Source organism: Dromiciops gliroides, chromosome X, assembly GCF_019393635.1.
Source record: "Dromiciops gliroides isolate mDroGli1 chromosome X, mDroGli1.pri, whole genome shotgun sequence".
In the NCBI taxonomy this organism is placed as follows: Eukaryota; Metazoa; Chordata; class Mammalia; order Microbiotheria; family Microbiotheriidae; genus Dromiciops; species Dromiciops gliroides.
In genome coordinates, this window is record NC_057867.1 from 5426301 (window position 1) to 5447646 (window position 21346).

The following is a 21346-nucleotide window of genomic DNA, read 5'->3' on the forward strand; positions in this document are numbered from 1 at the left end:
ATGTTGCTGTAGTTCCCTTTGCTAATATTTTATTTAAAACTTTTACATCAATATTCATTAGGAATATTGGTCTATAGTTTTCTTTTTCTGTTTTTACTCTCCATGGTTTAGGTGTCAAGACCATCATAGAAGGAATTTGGTGGGACCTCTTCTTTTTCTATTTTTCAAATAGTTCATATAATATTGGGATTAATTGTTCTTTAAATGTTTGGTACAACTCACTTCTAAATCCACCTGGTCCTGGGGGTTTTTCTTCTGGGAGTTCATTTATACCTTGTTCCATTTCTTTTTTTTTTTTGGTGACGCATTTGGGGTTAAGTGACTTGCCCACGGTCACACAGCTAGTAAGTGTTAAGTGTCTGAGGCCAGATTTGAACTCAGGTCCTCCTGACTCCAGGGCCGGTGCTCTATCCACTGTACCGCCTAGCTGCCCCCTTTCTTTTTCTAAGATAAGATTACTTAAGTTCTCTATTTTTTTGTTTGGTTCATCTGGGTGTTTTTCTATTTTTGTACATATTCATCTATTTCATTTAGATTGTCAGTCTTATTGGACTATAATTGGGCAAATTCCTAATAATTTATTTTATTCTTCATTGATTGAGAATTTATAAATTTTTGATGCTGGTAATTTGTTTTTCTTCTTTTTTTCAAAACAACCAAGTTGGCTAATAGTTTATCTCTTTTATTGTTCCCCTGCAACCTCCCACCCCCAAAGCCAGCTCCCGGTTTCGTTTGTTAATTCAGTTTTTTTTCTGTTAATACCTTTCCGGTGGAGATTATCCTTTAATGAACCAAGGTTTTCATAGTGGAGTAAAAATCCTTTGAGTAGAATGAGTAGAGGTAGAGGTCAGAAGTCATTCTGCATCCTAAATTGGTTTGTTCCCATCCCATCAGAGCCACACTGTCCCTTTTTGGAAGCTTGGAGACTAAGTCTATGACTTTCTTTCTCATCAGTGCCCTGTTGTCACCTTTGTGATTAGCCCTTCATTCTGTTTGCCCTATGTACAGCCTGCCCTGATCTGATGCTGCCCTCAGTGACTATATAACTAGAGCTATGAATAGCCAATAGTCTTTGGATACATGCTACCATCATTTGATAGATCATCTTTCAAAGTTACATTAGGACCTTAGTGGCTGAAGTATCTTCACCCAATAGCAAGTGATACGGATCCAAGAGAACAATGTAAACGAAGGTGACATCGAATAAATCGAGAGAAAACTCAGGGGGAAGACAGTGGATGCTGTTGGTAAATAAAACACAGTCTTCCTTCCTTTTTTATGGGGTTATTTAAAAATGTTTTATTGATGCATTTTGTTTTTACATCACAGTCATTTCTGGACGTGCCCTTCCCCCATGAGCCTTCTCTTGGAATATGGGAAAATTGTTAAGCCAAACAAATTGACTCTGTGACTTGAATTTGCCAGGCTATGCAAGGTGGTGCAGTGGGTAGAGCTCTGGGCCTGGAGTCAGGAAGACCTGAGTTCAAATCCAGACTCAGCCACATTGGCTCTTTGACTCTGGGCAAGTCACTTATTCTTGGTTTGCCTCAGTTTCCTCACGTGTAAAATGGAGACAATGGTAATTATAAAGCGCTTAGCACAATGCCTGGCACATGGCAGGAAGTATATAAATTGAGAGGGATAAGTGACATGTGTTCTCCTCATTATAATTGTTCAAGTCCCAGGGCCCCCTCCCCCTCTCTTTTCCTCTGTTTGCTGAGCTGGAAGTTACAGTTGCCCAGGGCAGATGACCAGAAGACTACAAAATCCCTGTCCAATCGGAAGGATTGATGATTTCGCCCCAGAAACAGAGAGATTAGGATACTGGCTCAAACTAGCCCCTTCATGTCCCCTAAATCACCTCCAAACGGTGCTGTGTATGCTTAATAAGCCTCCTATATGGTATCTGACATTATAATTAGACATGTGTCATATGATCAGGGTCGGGGTACATGTTTAGGAGTTAATATGCAGTAGGCGTGTCACGAAGAATGTGCATCCAGAGTAGCCAGCCAATGGCAAAAATGGAGGAGGGAATCTTTGCTTTAGGGACATTATATAGGGATTTGCTGTGACAAGCAGGCTTTGCACAACTTCTTCGAGGTGTGTGCCTTCCTACTTTATACCAGACTGGGGTTCCTGCCTCAGTTTACTTGTTTCTTACGTAAATGCTTATTCTCTCCCTCTCCTATGAATATAAAATGACCATTTGAGAGCTGGATGAGACCTTCCATTTCAGGCTGATGAGGAACTCAAGTGGTTAAAGTCATTTTTCGATTGATTACTTATTAGCTCGTGTAGGCTGCTATAATCATGCCTGGATTGGTGTCCCTATCTCCCATCTATTCTCCCCTCCTGAACTCTTTCTGCTCTATCCCTCCTTGGTGCCTGTACTCAGGTCCTCACTCACACCTGGAATGTTCCCCTTCCTCATCTTGGCTGGATGAGATCCCCTTCCTGTAGGGTCCAACTTAGGGGCCAGCCCCTCTGCACACTAATGAAGGAAGGCTTCCTGGATCTGCTCAGCTGAAAAGGAGCTCACCAACCGCACATTTCTTAGTTCCCTCTAGCCAGACCTCTCCACTGCTCTTCAGCATATTTAGAATTTCATTTTCCCAAATTATATGTAAAAACAAATTTTGACATCAATTAAAAAAAATTTGTGTTCCAAATTCTCTTCCTCCCTCCCCACTCCAGTCCCAAGAACTCAAGCAATTTAATATAAGTTATACATGAGTAGTCATGCAAAACATTTCCACATTAGTCAGGTTGTGAAAGAAAACAGACAAAAACAAAACTGCAGATAAAGGAACTAACAAAAAAATCATGCTTCAGTCTGAATTCTGATACCACCAGTTCTTTCTCTGTAGATAGAATGCATTTTTCATAAGTTGCCCTTCAGCATAAATGTGGTAACCACCTGTAAAATGGGGATACCAGTAGGATCTCCCTCCTAGGATTGTTGTGGGTTCAAATGAGATCATCAGAAAGTACTCTATGCTTAGAGCTTAGGTCAGCTTTCACTGTAGCCTCCCCAGTGACTAGGACAGTGCTTAAGAAATGACTGTTAGGGGCAGCTAGGTGGCACAGTGGATAAAGCACCAGCCCTAGATTCAGGAGGACCTGAGTTCAAATCTGGCTTCAGACACTTGACACTAGCTGTGTGACCCTGGGCAAGTCACTTAACCCTCATTGCCCTGCAAATAAACAAACAAACAAAACAAAACAAGCAAAGAAATGATTTTTAGGGGCAGCTAGGTGAGGACCTGAGTTCAAATCCAGATTCAGACACTTGACACTTACTAGCTGTGTGACCCTGGGCAAGTCACTTAACTGTCATTGCTCCACCCCCACCCCACCCCCCAAAAAAAAGAAAAAGAAATGACTGTTAGATTTCACGGCGTTTTAGTTTTTGCTCTCAGTTTGGAGTGCCCTCTCCTTCCCCATCCTGGCCTCTCTTCCTACCTCTAGGTACCTAGCTGCTCTTCATGAGCCAGCTCAAATTTTAGACCACACCGGCTAGAAGTCCACTGCCTTCCTACAGGATTTTCTTTTTCTTTTTTTGGCAAGGCAGTTGGGGTTAAGTGACGTTCCCAGGGTCACACAGCTAGTGCTAAGTGTCTGAGGCCGGATTTGAACTCAGGTCCTCCTGACTCCAGGGCCGGTGCTCTATCCGCTGTGCCACCTAGCTGCCCCCAGGATTTTCAATCATACTCATAAGGCGTCTTTGGGTTTATAATATTTTTGACCAAATTCTGCTTAAATTGAATTAATGATGGAAAAAAATCCTTTATTAAGCACCTACCACAAGTCAGGCAGTAGGAAAGGGGCAGAGGACAGTGAAATGGAAACAGCAACAATAACAATAAAAACCAAACCCCAAACCACAGTCTTTACCCTCAGGCCTCTCTGCACAAATCACCATCATTAGTACAACAATGGCTCCAGAATTGAGCAGGAAGAGATCACTTCCAGCTGGGAGGTTTGGGGGAGAGAAGGCGGTTGCCAAGAAGGATGGGATTTTAGCAGGTGGGGCTGGGGGTGGGGAAGCCCATTCTGATGGGGGGATGCATGGCCTGCTGCAGGGCCCTCATGGGGGGAGCTCATCAGGACATTGGGGAGTAGCTGAGTAGCTCCCTTTGGCTGGAACCCAGTGTGTGTGTGTGTGTGTGTGTCTGTGTGTGTGTCTGTGTGAGTTTCAGGTCCTAGAGCTGGCATGGTAGGTGGGATCCAGATTGACCAAGGCCCTGACCATGCACCCGGGACCAAGACCATTCTGGTCTATTTAGGAAGCCAGGGGAAAGCACTGAAGGTTTTTGAGTGGGAATAATGGGTCTGGGAAAGGCATTAAGAAGATTACTATGACAGGATAATAAGAAGAGCCAATATGGCATAGAGTACTCTCCAGTGTATAGAGCATGTTACAAAGATGATCTCATTTGAACTCACAACAACCCTAGGAAGGAGGTCCTACCGGTATCCCCATTTTACAAATAAAGAAACTGAGGCAGAGAGAGGTGAAATGACTTGCCCAAGGTCTAACAGCTATTAAATGTCGGAGGCTGGATTGGAATGGATGTCTTTCTGACTTGAGGCCTGGTCATCTGTCCACTGTACCACTTGCTTCCAGGGTTGAGGACCATATCTTCTACTTTGTATAAGATAGAAACATCTGGCGTGGTTTGCTCTAAAGGTTGCCTTGACCTAGCGGCCCTGGGAGGGAAGTGTTACAGGCAGTATTACCCCTATTTCACAGGTGAGGAAGCTCAAGGAAATTCTCTGAGCTGACTGGCTTAGGGTCACAGAGTGGTGGGATTGAAACTCAGGTCTTCCTAGCTTTCTTGATAATCTCCTTCAGAATGCAGAAGCATTGTGGGCAGTAGAGAGAAAATGGGCTTGGGATTCCAAAGACCTAGGTTCAAATTTTGACTCTGTCCCTTACTACATGTGTGATCTTGGGCCAGTCCTGGTGCCTCAGTTTCTTCATCTGTAAAAAGAGGACAAGAAACTATATATACTACTTACCCTGTCACAGACAGGCGGTAAAAATCTGTGAAGGTCTCACCCATCTCCCCCTAGCTATTGCTCCTCGATTTATAAAGTGCTTCCCGCAGGGAGGAATTTTAGCCTCCTTTTGCCCTTGTCCTGTGGGAAAGAGGGTGCCAAAGCAGGCCTTCAGTTTCCTTTACATTACAGAGAGTCAGCATGGACTCCTAGAACAGCAGCTGGGAGGGACCCTCATTTGCCACTCAGGGAAAGGTTGTGCCCAAGGTCACATAGAAAGTCATAGGCAGGAGTTAGGGCAATGGATGATGAGCACCCCGGCCACCCACCATGGCTCCTGGGACCTAGCAGAACAGACAGTCGATTGTCTCCTTTGGCCACAGCTAGGGCAATTCAGGGCTTGGCACATAGTAGGCACTTAATAAATGTTGACTTGATTGGTCTGAAAATGCTTCATTGTGGCACCAGGGGGAGCTCAGACACCAAACCCTGAAGTTTGGGGGCTGGGGGAGGGAGAACTGGGCTCATCCATCCTTCCTGGGAACTCCCAGAGGCCTTAGCTTTTCTTATTGATCACTAGAGCTTGGAGGCTTGTTGACAATTAGCTAGTAGAAGCCCCCTTCCTCCCCCCCACCCCCCGCCTTTTTTTTTTAACAGAGGAGGAAACTGAGGTTCAGCTGAACCACTTGCCCAGGGCAGCCAAGTAAAGGCTCGGAGCTGCTGCTGCCCAGCCCAGTTGGCAGACTGCCGTGGAGCATCCTCCCTGTGCCCAGTGGGGCAGCTTCCCCTCCTAGCCCCACGGTGCCTTCCTCCTTCATCTGCCCTCTCCCCACTCCTTTTCTCCTTTTCCAGCCTCCTCTCCATCTTTTTCTCATCCATCTCCCTCTCCCTCTCCCCCTCCCCTCCTCTGGCCCCCGCCTCCCCGTCACTCCTCCCCCCTTCTCTCTCCAGGCTCCTCTCCTCCTCTTCTCTCCTCCCTCCTCCTCTTCTCTCCTCCCTCCTCCTCTCTCCCTCCTCCTCCACCTCCACCCTCCCTCCTCCTCCTCCTCCTCCTCCTCTCCCCCTCCCCTCGGTCCCCTCCCCTCGGTCCCTTGAGCAGTCTCCTCCTGCCGAGCGGAGCCAGCTCCGGGCACAGCCCCTGGGGACGCGGCTGCTTCTCCTCCCCAGCCCCGAAGAGCAGCGGCGGCAGCAGCCGAGGGACAGCGACAGCGACAGCGACAGCAGCGGCGGCAGGTCAGGGCAGGCGCGCTGGGGGCCGGCGAGGTGCGGTCCGCCCGCGACCTTGGCCGTCGGGGGAGGGGGGGAGCCTAGGGGCTGGGGGGGGGAGGCTGGCCGGGGCGGGGGGGGGTGTAGGGTGGGGGGGCGAGGTGGGGATGGAGATGGCCGCGGCCGCCCTCCCCCCTCCCCGCCTGCTCCGGGTCCGAGGGAGGGATGGGCGTGTGTGTGTGTGCGTGCGTGCGTGTGTGTGTGTGTGTGTGTGTGTGTGTGTGTGTGTGTACGCTCCCGGCTTTGTTCCCCCCCCCCCTTACACAATACATACACACACACGCCCGGCTGCGGCCCCGCAGAGCCCGGGGAGGGGGCAGGGGAGGGAGGGAAAGGGCCAGGGTGTGTGTGTCTGTGTGTGCCCGATTGTGTGTCTTTGTCACTGTGTACGTGTGTCTATCCGTCTGTGTCGATGTGGCTCCGTATTTTGGTGCGTCCGTGCCTCTGTGTGTGTGTGTGTGTGCGTGTGTATGTGTGTGTGTGTAGGGGCACTAGGCTGAGCTGCATGGGAGGGAGCCCAGAGAGCTGGGACCAACCCTCCCCCTTCCCATCTCCCCCCCCCCCAGTGGCCAGACCCAGAGACCCAGGAGCTTTTCAAAGGCCTGAGGCTGGCTGTCCTGCTTGTATGGGGAGGAAGAGGGGTCTGGATTTCCAAGGGGCTCCAAGCCGTTAGCCCCTTATCTCTTTACATCAGGACTTATATGAACAAGGGAGAGCCGGAGCCTCCAGGCTGGCGGGGATTTGGGTGTCTGTGCAAAATCCTGCATTGAGAGAAGCAGAGTCCAGAACATGGGGGGTGGGGTGGGGGCGATAATCCTCCTGGCTCCTGCCCTGAGCTGCTGACTGCATCTGGAATATCATGTCCCCTTCTGGGCGCCACGTTGGGGGCTGGAGAGTCTTGAGGGGAGGGCGAGCAGGATGAGGAGAGGCCTGGAGACCAGGCCATCCCAGGCTGGGGGGTTGGAACTGGGGGAGTTTGTCCCGGAGAAGAGGAGAACATCTCCCCTTGGGGGAAGAATAGGTGTCTTCAAGCATTGGAAGGGCTCTTTTGGGGAAGAGGGCTTGGAAACAGCTTGGTTTAGAAGTCAACGGTCCTGGAGTGGGTGTCACAAGACCTGAGTTTGAGTCCCGACTCTGCTCCTTAGCACCATTGGGCAAGTTATTGGGGCCTCCCTTTTCTTCTCTGACTGATGAGGTCCTTTCTGGCTAAAAGGCCCCTGACTTAATTTCCTTTGCTTGGCCCCAGAGGGCAGAACTAGGGGCAGTGGGCAGAAATGGAAGAGACTTGCACAGTGCAGTCCAACCCCTGGTTTTTCCAGATGAAGATCCTGAGGCCTAGAGAGGTTTGGTGACTTGTTCGAAGGCGCAGGGGTGGGAATTGGTGGAGGCAGGCTTAGCCCCCAAGGTGATTCCCAGTGCTCCAGGCTACATGCAATTCAACTCAAAAATATGAATCAAGCTCTTAGGATGTATTAGCTCTGGGATGCTGGGGTGCAAGCTCGTTACTAAGGCTCTGTTCAGCCTGGATGTCTCCTGGAGCTTTTCGTGGCTATCTCCATTTCTCAGGGTTTTTGTCACTGACATACACGTGTTGGGCAACTCCAGTCCAGGCATCTGGGTACTGATTTCCAGACCAGGGTAAGACAGAGCTTGCTGGGGTGTGTGGCTCTCCAGGCAGGCTCCTTGGTTTGGGAAGGGGGTGGGGTGGGATGCACTGAGAGCCTTGCTGGGAGATGATTCAGACCTAGCTCTTTGGATCATCTATCTAGTCCAACTCCTGAAGAGGGAAAGGACTCAGAAGATCATATGACTTGTCCAAGGTCACACAGCTCTTTAAAAGACCTAGGAGTTGTGACTCCAAATGCCATACTCTTCCCATTACACCTCAGACCAACTCATGGGAGCATCCCTCCAATTAAACTGTGGGATGTATGACTTGATTGTGCAGCATCCTGGCGAGAGCCTTGCATTTGGAGTCAGGAGGCCTCAGTTGCAAGCCCAGCTTCATCCATCAGCCCTTACAAAGTGCTGGCCGGTCTCTGGGCCTCTGTATGGTGATGCTGGGGGAGTGGGGGCAGGGGTGGACTCCATGGTTCCTGAGTCACTGAGTGGATGAGTCAGAACACCTGGGGTCCAGGCCTACCTCAGCCACTGACTCACCGGTCCACCTCGAGCAATTCTCTGTCCCTCTTGTGCTATGATTTTCTCCTTTTAAAAAAAAAAATTTTAAAAGATTGGATTTGCTCTCTAAGGGCCCATGTAGCTTCACGAATATGAATTTGTGGGTTACTGTGTGGGCTAACAATTCACCAATATTTGATGTCAGGGGGCAGGCGACAGTAGATATTGGCAAAGTTGTGGCCTTGAAGGCTGAAGGCCTGAATTCAAACGGCACCTTTGGTATTTGCCAGCTCTGTGACCTGGAGCAAGTCAACTGCCCTTAAGGGGCCTCAGCTTTCTTCTCTATAAAATGGGAGTTATAAAGCTCTTACCATCCATGCAGAGTAATGTTGGGAAAAGATTTAGAGGAATGAGAAGTAGGGCTTTTATTTCCTCAGTCTTTCCTATCAGTGCATTCCAAGCCTTTTATTTTACTTAGTACTCAAGAGGAAACTGAGGCCCAGAGAGAGTCAGTGGCAGGGGAGAGAGAAGAGGAGCTAAATCGAACCCTCCAACTCGCCACTCCTCAGACAGGCACCAGTTAACCCATCTGTAAAATTAGGGAGTTGTCCCAAATTCTTTTCCCTCTCCAGGCTCCAAGTTCACTTTCTGTCAAATGAAAGTGTTCGATTAGATGATCTCCTCTGAGCTTTCTAGGCTTTTTTTTCTGGTAGAGACCAGCCCCATCGGTGGTTCCAGGGCTGAAGGAGGGAGCTATCCTTGGGAAAAGAAGTTGCTGCTTGTTTGCCACGTGAAGCCAACATTGAGCCTGACTCCTGGCCTAAGAATGAGTCCTCAGAGTGTAGGCATTCCTATAGCACTGGGAGGTTTACAAGGTCTAAAGTTTAAGAGTGACATGACTCGAGTATCATCTCCATTGAGGGCTCCCCGCAGACCAGAGAGGAAACCCTGATGCTGGCTAAGACCAGAGCCATTTATGGTCCAGGCACGGAGATCTGAGGTCTTAGCAAAACCACAAGTTGTAAGTGTTAATGGCTCAGGCACTGGGAACCATTCAGCTGGGAACAATAGCCCACCTACCTCTGGACAGCTCAGATTGGAGCCACAAACAACTCCTGCTTTGAGTCATTCATTTACTCATTCACTCACTTGCTCACTCATTCATTTACTCATTCACTCACTTGCTCACTCATTCATTTACTCATTCACTTACTCCTTCATTCATTCACTTAGGCATTTGTTCATTCATTCACTCATTCCCTCCCTCATTCACTTATTCTTTTTATTCACTGGCTTGTAAACTTGTTCATTCATCCATCCATTCACTCACTCATTTATTCATTCACTCATTCATTCATTCATTCCTTCACTCATAAACTCATTCGCTCACTCACTGTCACTCCTGCTTCCTTATTTTCACTCATTCACTCAACAACTTTTCAATGCCCACTCTGTATAGAGTTCCAAGTCTTAAGACTGGGTTCCTTACTGGGGAGATCTCACAGTTGAGTTGGTACCTGGGGTTAACTCTGTTCTATTCCAGATGGTACATATTTCCAGGACTTAGGAAGGGGCCAGAGGTTGCTTCTGGCTGAGAAGGTGAGGGGTGAGGGGTCACGAGGTAGAAATGGGCTGATCCATCTTGGCTGGGCTTTAGCATGATGTTGAGAAGTGGCAGAGAAGGCTGGAGAAGGAGACTTCATTCAGTGGGTAATAAAGTCATTGAAGGATGTGGACGGTGCTGGGTTTTAGGGAGACAACTATGTAAGTAAGCTTGTATTGTTGAAAGATGAGCCAGGAGCCCATAGACGTATGACAGAGGAAGGCCCCAGTGAACTAGGCTGGGGACAATTGGGTAGAGAGGGGGAGCAGGTTTCTCTTGGCTCTGCCACCTGCCCATTAGGTAACCTTGGATAAATCTTTGCCCCCTCTGGACTTTAGTTTGCTCATCTATCTCAAACGGGATGGATTCATGTCTGGACTTCTTCTAACACATCCTGCCAGAGAGGTGGGCCCTCAGTTTTCTCTCCTTTGCTCCCTTGTCAAGACTTCCTGCTTAATCAGTAGGGCTGGGACTTGTACCCTGATCATCCTACCCAACTACTATCCACCCCGGGCTGGGGGTGAGAAGTCTTTGTTCCCTAGCCAAGCCAAGGCTCTTTGTGATTTAGTAGAAGGAACATTTGTATAGCTATGCAAGAGATTTTCTGACTTGCTGTGTCACCCAGAGCAAGTCCCTTCTCCTTTCAGTCTTATTTTTCTCCACTAGAAAATGGGTATAATCCTTGCACCATTGGGAGAAAAGTACTTTGTAAACTTTAAAGTGCCACTTCCTCATTACAAAATGCTAGAAGACCCAGGGGAAGGTCTTCAGCACACTGGGAGGGTGCTTCCTCCAAGGGGAACTGATGGGAGGCCCTGTACAAGAGCAGTACAGGTTGAGGTGAATGGAGGGTGTTTGTGTGGGGGGGTCCTGTGTCTTTGGCAGGAGGATCCGATGGATCCGTTCCAGTACAGAAATGTTTTTGTTGTTGTTGTCATCACCATCTGGGAGGCTGGAGTTGTGACGAGCCCTGGAGAAGGGTTTTGAGTCAGTGAGGACCCTCTTCCCCTCTAGGGGCCCAGTTATCTCATTTGTAAAATGGGCAGTTCTAGTAAACTTGATGGTGTCTAAGCCTTTCCATTTCTGACATTCTGGGATGAGAGAGAGAGAGAGAGAGAGAGAGAGAGAGAGAGAGAGATGCAGGTTGGGGGTCTAGAACTTGGACTAGGTTGACTTTGTGATCCCTCCTAACTCTAACATTCCACGATCCTAAATTCTGGGCCTCAGTTTCCCTCTGTATAAAACAAGGTATACTGAATGGTCTCCAAGGGAGGGCCCGTTGCAACTCTAAATCCTGGGATTGGGACTGAGACTGGCACCACCCTTATTGGCCATCCCAACAATTGTAACGGCTGCTTGGGCCATCTTCACTGCTTTTTCTTGGGGAGAAAGGAGTATGGTTCCTTTGCCTAGAATGAAAAATTGATGAGCTCAATGGGGCTAAGAAAGCCTAGTTCAGCAGGTGGCCAATGGAGCCTGTGAGGGAAGGGGAGGGGCCGACTGGGAGGAGCCCTGGGGGAGACTGAACTGGGGGCTCCCTGCTAGCTGTATTCTTATGCTAAGCCCGCCATCTGCTCGTTCGGGCTGCCCAGCCCCTCCCCCCCAGCCCCCTTGTTTCTAATTGTCCTGGGAGGCCCCGTGGCTGTGCTGCTGATTGTCACCAGAATGGAGGCCCTAGCTGGGGGCTGGGGTGGCTGGGGGGGGGGGGAAGGAAGGGCCGAATCCTTGAGACTCTTTAGGTTTGGGCTTCTGTGGGGCTGGGCGGAAATGGGGTTGAGCCAAATAGTACCCCAACGAATGGGTTGATGTTCTTTTGGTCTCCAGCTGTTGGAGATATGTATGTGTAATGTAAATAAGTAGCATAACAGTGGCTGAAAATACCCTGCCCCTGAAGGCAGAGGTTCAAATACCTGGGTACAAATACCCATTCTAATGCTTCTTAGCCACGTGACCGTGGGCAAGTGCCTGAAGCTCTGAGTTGGGAGGGACCTCAGCGACCTAACCCATCTCTTTGAGGGGGGGGGGAACTTTCTGTGAAGAAAAATTCACCTTTTCTCTTCTTCCCACCCCCACTGGGAAAAAAAAGAAAAACCAAACCCTTGAAACAAACTCAAGCAAAACAAATTCCTGCATTGTCTGTGTCTAAAAAAGAGTGTCTGAGGCTAGATGGCGCAGTGGATAGAGCCCCGGCCCTGGAGTCAGGAGGACCTGAGTTCAAATCCGACCTCAGACACTTAATACTTACTAGCTGTGTGATCCTGGGCTAGTCACTTAACCCTCATTGCCCCGCAAAAACAAAAGTGTCTCTATACGCACTGAGTCCATCACCTCTCTGGCAGCAGGTGAGTAGCACACTTTGGCATGAGTCCTCAAGGAATTGTGCTTGGTCCTTGCAGGAATTAGGGTTCCCGAGACTTTCCATAGTTGTTTGTTTTTACTATGTCCCATCATCATTTCTTACAGCACAATAGCATTCCATCACATGCGTATGCCAGAATTTGTTCAGTCATACCCCAGTTGATGATTGCCTCCTTCATTTCCAGTTATTTGCCACCATGAAAAGAACAGCTATAAACAGTTTTGTACATGTGAATACTTCCCTTATTTCTTTGAGTAATTATTAGTAATTATTGCTAGGTTAGAGGCGATGCACAATTTAGTAACTTGAGGGGCATAATTCCAAATTGTTTTCCAGAATGGAATTCTGCAATTCACAGCTCCACCAACAATGCATTAATGTATCCATTTCCCTATAGCCCCTCCAATATTTGTCATTTTCTCTTTCTGTTGAGTATGAGGTGGAATGTCAAGAGAGAATTTTTTCATTTAGCTTCATTTCTTCCTTTGAAAACTGCCTGTTAAAAAAAAAGAAAAGAAAACTGCCTGTTTATATCTTTTGACCATTTATCAATTAGAGAAATGGCTCTTATTCTTTTACATTTTAGTTCCCTTATAAATGAGACTTCATCAGTGAAATTTGCTGCAAACCCCCCCCTCCTTTACCTGCTTCCCTTCTAGTTTTAGCTGCAATGATGGTCTTGCCTAGTTTCTGCCAGTTTGCTTTCCAGTTGTCCCATCAGTTTTTGTCCAAAGTATCTGTGACCAAGAGTATCCTTACTGAGTAGTCATGCTGCCTTTCCTTTAAAACCTCTAGCCATCACATCTCCCTTCAGTCTTCTTTTATCTAAGCTAAACATCCCATATGGTGTGCTTTCCATTTCTCGCATCTTTCTGGTCATCCTAAAATGTGGTACCTGGACCTGAGCACAGTATTCCATTGTGGCCTGATAATGGTTGACTCTAATAAAAGTATCCCCTCGTTTGTTCTGAACATTATGCTTCTCAGTAGAGCTTAGGCTAACATTGTCTTTTGTTAGCTGCCAAATCATTCCTTTGACTCAGATAGAGCTTGAAGTTCACTAAGACCTGAAAATCTTTTTTAGGTAAATCATTGTCTTGCCATGTTACCCTTTCTTCCACATGTTGATTTGTTTTTTGACTCTAAGGGCAGATCTTTTAATTAATACTTATTAAATTTCATAAGGGATAGATTTCACCACTTCTGAATCTTCTGTACTATCTATCTTCTGGTCCACATCTCACCGTCTTTTTCCCAGGCACATGATGAGAAACTTTGTCAGATGCTTGGCTAAAGTCTTGGTTTACTATGTCCACTGCGTTCTCCAGATCTTCCAGGCTAATAACTTTGTACTCAAGCATATGTAAGATTAAATGAGGGTTAAGTGAGTTGCCCAGGGTCACACAGCTAGTGTCAAGCGTCTGAGGCCGGATTTGAACTCAGGTCCTCCTGAATCCGGGGCCAGTGCTTTATCCACTGCGCCACCTAGCTGCCCCTGCATAACCTATTCTTGATGAAGCCAGGCTAGCTCTTCCAAATGCTCACAGGAGTATTCCAGAATTTTGCAAGCCATGGAAGTCAAGCTGGCTGGGCTATAGTTTGTTGATTCTGTTAGATTTTCCCCATCCCTTTAAAAAAAATGGAGACAAATCCATCTCCAGTCCTATGGAGTGCTTTTCTTCTTCCATTATCGCCACTGTATCACACTCCCTGTGGTATATACTACAAACTTACTCTTCTTTCCTCCAGTTTTTCCACCCCCTTTCTTTCCTCCCTCCCTCTCAGCAAAGAAACTTCCCTTCATGCTGTACTAGAAAAAAAATAGAGGACACTGGCCACAAGCTCCCTGCTGTCCACCACTTTACCCCTTTCAACCCTTTTCCATCATCTCCCATTCTGACCTTTACTCCAGGTTGAGAAAGAGAAGGCCCTTCACTGTGTCAAGGCCGGTGCCTCTCCTTGAGCCCATCCCTCCCTACCTGCTTTGAGAGCTCGCTCCCTCAGGCACCCTCTCTCTTTTATTTTGTTTTATTTATTTATTTTTTTTTGTGGGGCAATGAGGGTTAAGTGACTTGCCCAGGGTCACACAGCTACTACACAGCTACTGTCAAGTGTCTAAGGCAGATTTGAACTTAGGTCCTCCTGAATCCAGAGCTGGTGCTTTAGCTACTGCGCCACCTAGATGCCCCCCCCCTTTCTCTTTTAAAGCGCTCTTTATGGCCTGCTTCCTTTATAGCTGCCTACAAATGTGCTCTCTCCCTCATTCCTTTCTGGATTCTGTTTCCTACCTTCTGCACATTTTTGGTCACCATGATCCCAAAGCCTTCTCACCCTAGAAGATCGCCACGTCTCAGCAACCTTCTCCCCTTGGAAGATCACTCCACCCCTGTGGTCCCTTCTTTGGATTGCTTGGTTAGTTCTGGAATCTCTCTTTTTTTTTGAGACCGAGTCTCCCCATCTCACTCAGCCTGGAAGTCACTGGCCTGGAATAGACCTAAGGCCTGATAATAGACTGATCAGCATGGAAGTCTTGAGCTTCTCCATTTCCAACATTGGTTGCTTTGCTTCTCTTTCGGCAGCCTGATGGCCCCCTGCTTCTAGGGGCTTACCATACTGGTGCCAAGCTTGGAGCAGACACCCCATCAGCTCAGCCCATTATAGTTCAGAATGCCTGAGCTCAAGCAATCCACCAAAAGCAGCCTCCCTAGGAACGGGGATTATAAGCATGTGCGATAGGGGCAGCTAGGTGGCTCAGTGGATAGAGCACCGGCCCTGGAGTCAGGAGGACCTGAGTTCAAATCCGACCTCAGACACTTAACACTTACTAGCTGTGTGACCCTGGGCAAGTCACTTAACCCCAATTGCCTCACTAAAAAAAAACAAGCATGTGCGATGATACCCAACCAGAACCTCCATGTTGAGGAAATGCCCAGGCCAGCCATGCCTACTCCTTCATTCCTCTTCATGCTCCCCTCCTGACTCTGCACCATGGCCCAGCAACCTGTGAGATCCCTGTGCCCAAGGGCCCTCAGGTTTTCTTTCTCCACTTGGGCCCTACCTAATGCCCCCTCCCTCCCTTTTCAGTGTTGTCTTTCTCCATTACAATGGGTGCCATCTTTCTTTTGGGTTGTATTTGGGTGCACCAGAGGGAGCCCTTAATGAATGGTTGGTCCCTTGACTTGTCTGGTCTTTCCTCATCCTTAAGGCCCTTTTATTCATCTAGATGCATCCTCCAGTACTGGGCTCCTATGCCCAGCCAAACTCCTAGGAAGGCTTCTGTTTACTCATAACTTATTCACGACTCCATCAATCATTCAATCAATTTGTCAGTCAGGAAGCACTTATTAAGCACCACCTGTGTGCCAGGCACTGTGCTAGGTGATAAGAATATAGAAGGCCATGGGGCAGCTAGGTGGCACTACAGTAGATAAAGCACTGGCCCTGGATTCAGGAGGACCTGAATTCAAATCCAGCTTCATACACTTGACACTTACTAGCTGTGTGACCCTGGGCAAGTCATGTAACCCTCATTGCCCCCCCCCCAAAAAAAGAATATAGAAGCCCAAATTGAAACAGTCCCTGCCTCTAACCCACTTGACTGAAGCTGCTGCTCTCTCCAAGGTGGTCAGTCTCGCTCCATTTCACTTTGGGTCCCTCCTCATCCCACTTGGCTCCTTTGCCAGTCTTCCCCTCCACCTGGATGCTCTCTTCTTCCTTGTCTCTCTTGACTGCCCTCTTCCCTGCCTGCCTGCCCCTTGCCTGTCTCTTCTGCTGCCTAATCACCTTTCTCTCCCCTCCCCACCAACATCTCCCCCCAGGTGTGATTGTTCCCCAAGGCTCAGGCCTGGGACCTCTTCCCTTCTCACTTTGTATTCTCTTTCTTGGTGACCTTCCCAATTCCCAAGGGGTCAATTATTGGTACGCAGGTGCCCTCTTCTCTTTCCCTAACTGGCTCACGTTGACAGCTGGCTGCCCAGTATTGCGATCTGTGTGTCTCATAGGCCTCCAAAGCGGGACTGATTATTCCATTCCATTCTCCTCCTGCAAACTTCTCTGTTCCTGTTCCTCAACTCCCCGTAACTGACAGAGACGCTCTGGTTCAATGTCAACTTGTCCACTTTGGTTACATTGTACAGAAAAGTAATATGAAGATGGTATGGTGGCAGCTCAGATAGCCTGTAATGGTGGGCCGGCGGATTCGGACATTTTATTATTGCTGGTAGGTTGCTGCGGGTACGGCGAATACAGCTCTGGGCCCGGAGTCAGGCAGACCTGAGTTCAGATCTGACCTCAAGACACTAGCCGTGTGACCTTGGGCAACTTATGTAACCACTATTTGCCTCAGTTTCCTCATCTCTAAAATGGTGATAATAACAACATCTGCCTCTCAAGGTTGCTATGAGGACCAAGGATACTCTTGTAAAAAGTGCTTAGCATAGCACCTGATCCCTTCTTGGTGGCCATAGGTTCAGATCTATACTTTGTCTCCCCACCTCCCCCAGTACCACTGACCACAAGCTTCAGTAAGCACATGGTTACTGCTTAAGAAATACTTGTTGAACAAATAATTGAATAAATGAATATATACATTGGCAGAGATAGAAAAACTAACCCAGTGAGGTCAAACTCTGGTAGCATATTGACTTAGAAAAACACAAATTAACATTACCTATATTGTATTGCATTTTTATTTATTTTCTTAAGACATTTCTCAATTGCATTTTTTTTGGTTTTTTTTTTGTTTTTGTTTTTGTGAGGCGGTTGGGGTTAAGTGACTTGCCCAGGGTCACACAGCTAGTAAGTGTTAAGTGTCTGAGGCCGGATTTGAACTCAGGTACTCCTGACTCCAGGGCTGGTGCTCTATCCATGGCACCATATAGCTGTCCCCCAATTGCATTTTAATAAGGTTCCAACAGTGATTTGGAGGCCTACCTGTTAGTGAGTTTGAAACCTATTGATCTAGCCTAGCTTTCCTCTTTCACAGATGGGGAAACTGAGGCCTAGGTAGGCAAAAGGAACTTAGGATCATGGAGTGTCAGAGATGCAAGGGTCCTTAGAGGTCACGAAGGGGAGGAAACTGAGTCAGAGAGGAAAGTCACACAGTGCCAAGTGACAGAACTGGTCCTTGAGTCAAAGGATTTTTACAACCCATTTGGATGCTCTGTCATTTGGCCCCCTTGCCTCACTGTGCCATTGCTGGGGCTAGGGGATGGCTTCATTCAGTCCCACCAGCTTTCCCTCAGGGCTTGCTCCGTTTTGGACACATATATGGTGCCAGGGAGGTGAAAAAACCCAGCTTCACCTTTGTCCATAAGAAACTTACATTCTGCCAACTGGGAGACAGTGGATGCCAGGAGAAGTGGCTCATGGGGTCAGGATGGCTGCAAACTGGGTGCTTTCATCTGGGAAGCTCGGAGAGCGCTTTCTAACGTAGGTGATGCTTAGGCTAAAGGGCTTCAACATGGAGGAGAGAGGAGCAAGGGTAGTACAAACCTGAGGGGGAGGGGAGGGAAACTGAAGCTCTAAGTTGGGGAGTGACTTGCCCCAGGGCTGGGGGCCTGGACAATTCACTGTGGCTGCCCCCACTGGGTGCTGGAGGGGGAGGAGTGAGAAGTCAAGCTGCTGTGGAGGTGTATCCTACAGAGGGTGCTGGGGCTGGGGCTGGTCAGATGGGGAATTCTTGTCTTTGAATCAAAGAGGAAAGGTTTTTAAAATCGGCTCAGAAAGCAATGGGGGGAGAGATAGAAAGAGAGAGGGGGGAGAGTGACAGGGGGAGAGACACAGAGACAGAGAGAGACAGGGAGAAAGAAGGGGAGACAGAAAGAGACAGAGACAGAGGGAGAGAGAGAAGGGGAGATAGAAAGAGACAGAGGGGGAGAGAGACAGAGACAAACGGGGACAGAGAGAGAAAGAGAAGGGGAGACAGACAGAGACAGAGAGAGAGGGAGAGAAGGGGAAACAGAAAGAGACAGAGACAGAGGGAGAGAGAGAAAGAGAGAGACAGGGACAGAGAGAGAGAGAGAGAGAGAGAGAGAGAGAGAGAAAGAGAAGGAGACAAAGGGAGAGACAGAGAGAGAAGGGGAGACAGAAAGAGAGAGACAGAGGGGGAGAGAGACAGGGAGAGAGAGACAGAGACAGGGGGAGAGAGACAGAGACAGACAGGGACAGAGAGAGAGAGAAGGGGAGACGGAGACAGAGAGACCGAGAGAGAGAAAGAGGGAGGGAGGGAGAGACAGACCCTGTATGTGTCTGTGGGCAGCAGTGAATTCCTGAAAGTCATGGGATTGCAGGCGTCATTGCTGGAAGGGCCTGGGTTTGCAGGCTGGCCATCAGCCGGAGGCAAGTGACTTAATCCCTCTGAGGAATGGAAGACAGGTTTGAAGCCTCCCTGGAAGGAGCTCTGGGCTGGGCCCTCTGGGCACACTGCTCCATCTCTGGGCCCTGGGTCCCTTCCCATCTTTGGGCTGCCCTTTTTCCATCTCTAAAATGGGAGGAGTTGGAAGATCCACTCGAGCTCTGATGCTCTGAGCAGCCGGGTCCTTTCCCTTCCCTGGGTCTCTGCTTCTTCTCCATTTCTAAAATAATAAGAACTTTAAGGTTTGCCAAGGGCTGTAAATGTTCTTTCATTTGATCCTGACAGCAACCCCGTGAGGTAGGGACTATTTTACAGATGAGGAAACTGAGGTCAAGAGACTTGCCTCGAGGGCAGCTAGGTGGCGCAGTGGATAGAGCGTCGGCCCTGGAGTCAGGGGGACCTGAGTTCAAATCTGGCCTCAGACACTTAACACTTACTAGCTGTGTGATCCTGGGCAAGTCACTTAACCAACCAATTGCCTCACAAAAACAACAACAGGAGCAGCTAGGTGGCGCAGTGGATAGAGCACTGGCCCTGGATTCAGGAGGACCTGAGTTCAAACCCGGCCTCAGACACTTGACACTAGCTGTGTGACCCTGGGCAAGTCACTTAACCCCAATTGCCTCAACAAAAACAAACAAACAAACAAACAAAACAACAACAACAAAAACCCAAACCGAAGAGACTTGCCTCCGGTCACACTAAGTATCTGAAGCCGGATTTGAACTTGTGTCTCCTGAACACCCAATCTAGCCCTCTCTGAGCCACCCCATGAGCTCTGCTGTCTCTTCTAGAATTTCTTTGGGTCTCAGGTTTCCTGTCTTTAAAATGGGCAGCACTGAAAGTAGGTGAAGTTGAAGGTTCTTTCCCAGCCTAGAGAGGCTGGGCTGGCGAGTGGGGAAGCTGAGCTCTCTGCACAAAAGGCTGAGGTGGAGGGGTGAGGAATGTTGGGTCCAATGCCCTGTTCAAGTAAATCGATAGCTGAATGCCAGGGGCTCCCCACGTGGGCAGCAGAGATTCGCCGTGAGAGAAAGTAGAGGGACCCGTCCTGGCCGAGTCTCGGGAAGAGGTCATCTGCTGCCCATCATATCCTCTGGCCTCTCCTTCAAAGCCCTTTCAGGGCCCCTGGGAACTAGTCCTTGGCCATTTCCTCCATCATGGCTATTGTCCTAGCCTCAGGGCAAGGGAATTGGCTTTAGCCTGGCCCGGACTTGCTTTCTTTCCTTGACCAAGGGAGCTTGGGGTGACTCTGGAAGCACCCTACCCTCTTCTTGACCCAACTGGGGAATGCTCAAGTTGGGAGTCAGGAGCCTTGTCCATTACCTAATGCTAACCTCAGTTATGTGACTTCATTCACACTGGGCCTTAGTTTCTCCCCACAGGTCCCCGATTCTGGCTCTGCCTCTCTGGGCCTGAGTTTGTTCCACTGTGTGGTCTCCAAGGTCCTGATTCTTCTGCCTCTTGCCCTTGCCTGGACCCACCCTGTAGAGTGACTGCTTTCCCATGAAGAGCATGGAGTTGGGGAAGGGACCCTGCTGCTTGTCTCTGATAAGCTCTAGGTGGTTCTGAGGACTGGAGACATGCGCGCGTGCGTGCGAACACACATTCGCACACACATCCCCACGCACACACGTTAGGTCCTGCTGAGGGGTTGTCAGGACAACCAAAACTCCAGGCGTTTCTGTGTAGCGCTCCCATCACTAGCCTAGCCAATCCTCAGGCTTGGCTCTTGACAAAGCTGAGCCAAGCCAATTGTGTGGGGGGGGAGGGTCTGACTGAGGCCCAGAGAGGGGTGTCAGAGCTGGAGGCACTCGGGGAGACAATTGAGCCCAATTTCTTCATTTTATAGAGGGGAGAACTGAGGCGGGGGGAGAGAGAGAGAGAGAGAGAGAGACAGACAGACAGACAGACAGACAGACACACACACACACACACACACACACACACACACACAGACATATTATGGGATTGAAGAGCAGGAATCAGGTCTTTAAACGCCCTCAAATGTAACGCTGTCATTTTCCAGAAACCAAGAGTCTTAACCACCATCAGGGTGGAATCAGGGTCCTAAGAGGCTTGTGGTCTAATGCTGTCATTTTATAAAGAGCAAGACTGGTGCAGAGAGAGGGCGACACTGAGGATCCTGGGATATCAGGCTTGGATGCAGAACCCTTAAGAGTCTATGGGGGGCAGCTAGGTGGCGCAGTGGATAAAGCACGGGCCCTGGATTCAGGAAGACCTGAGTTCAAATTTGGCCTCAGACATTTGACACTTACTAGCTGTGTGACCCTGGGCAAGTCACTTAACCTTCATTGTTGTGCCAAAAAAAAAGAGTCTGTCAGGTCCAACTTGATCATTTAAAGAGAGGGGAAATGAGATCTAGAGAGGCAGACCTTTAGAAACAAACCTCAGAGAAGGAATCAGAGCCCCTAGAGACTACTGGGGCGATTGTTCAAATGAAGAAACTAAGGCTCAAAGGGTATAAGGAATGGAAGCAGAACACATCAAGGTCATTGGTTCTAACCCTACAATTTTTTTTCTTAGTGAGGCAATTGGGGTTAAGTGACTTGTCCAGGGTCACACAGCTAGTACGTGTTAAGTGTCTGAGGTTGGATTTGAACTCAGGTCCTCCTGAATC

At 48.6% G+C, this 21346-nt stretch overlaps 1 protein-coding gene across 9 annotated transcripts in view; it reads left to right on the forward strand.

Annotated features, from left to right (window-relative positions):
- Positions 1-6040: 6040 nt before the first annotated feature.
- The window catches only part of PAK3 (p21 (RAC1) activated kinase 3), a 79530-nt gene continuing 64224 nt past the window's right edge, over positions 6041-21346 (forward strand). For 7 of the 9 annotated variants that reach the window (XM_043974064.1, XM_043974063.1, XM_043974066.1 and 4 more), the window contains exon 1: positions 6111-6237. The gene's annotated coding sequence lies outside the window, so the exon portion shown is untranslated. Of the gene's footprint in view, positions 6238-21346 lie in introns of all 9 variants that reach the window. The other 2 variants (XM_043974070.1, XM_043974071.1) reach the window with 1 other exon arrangement.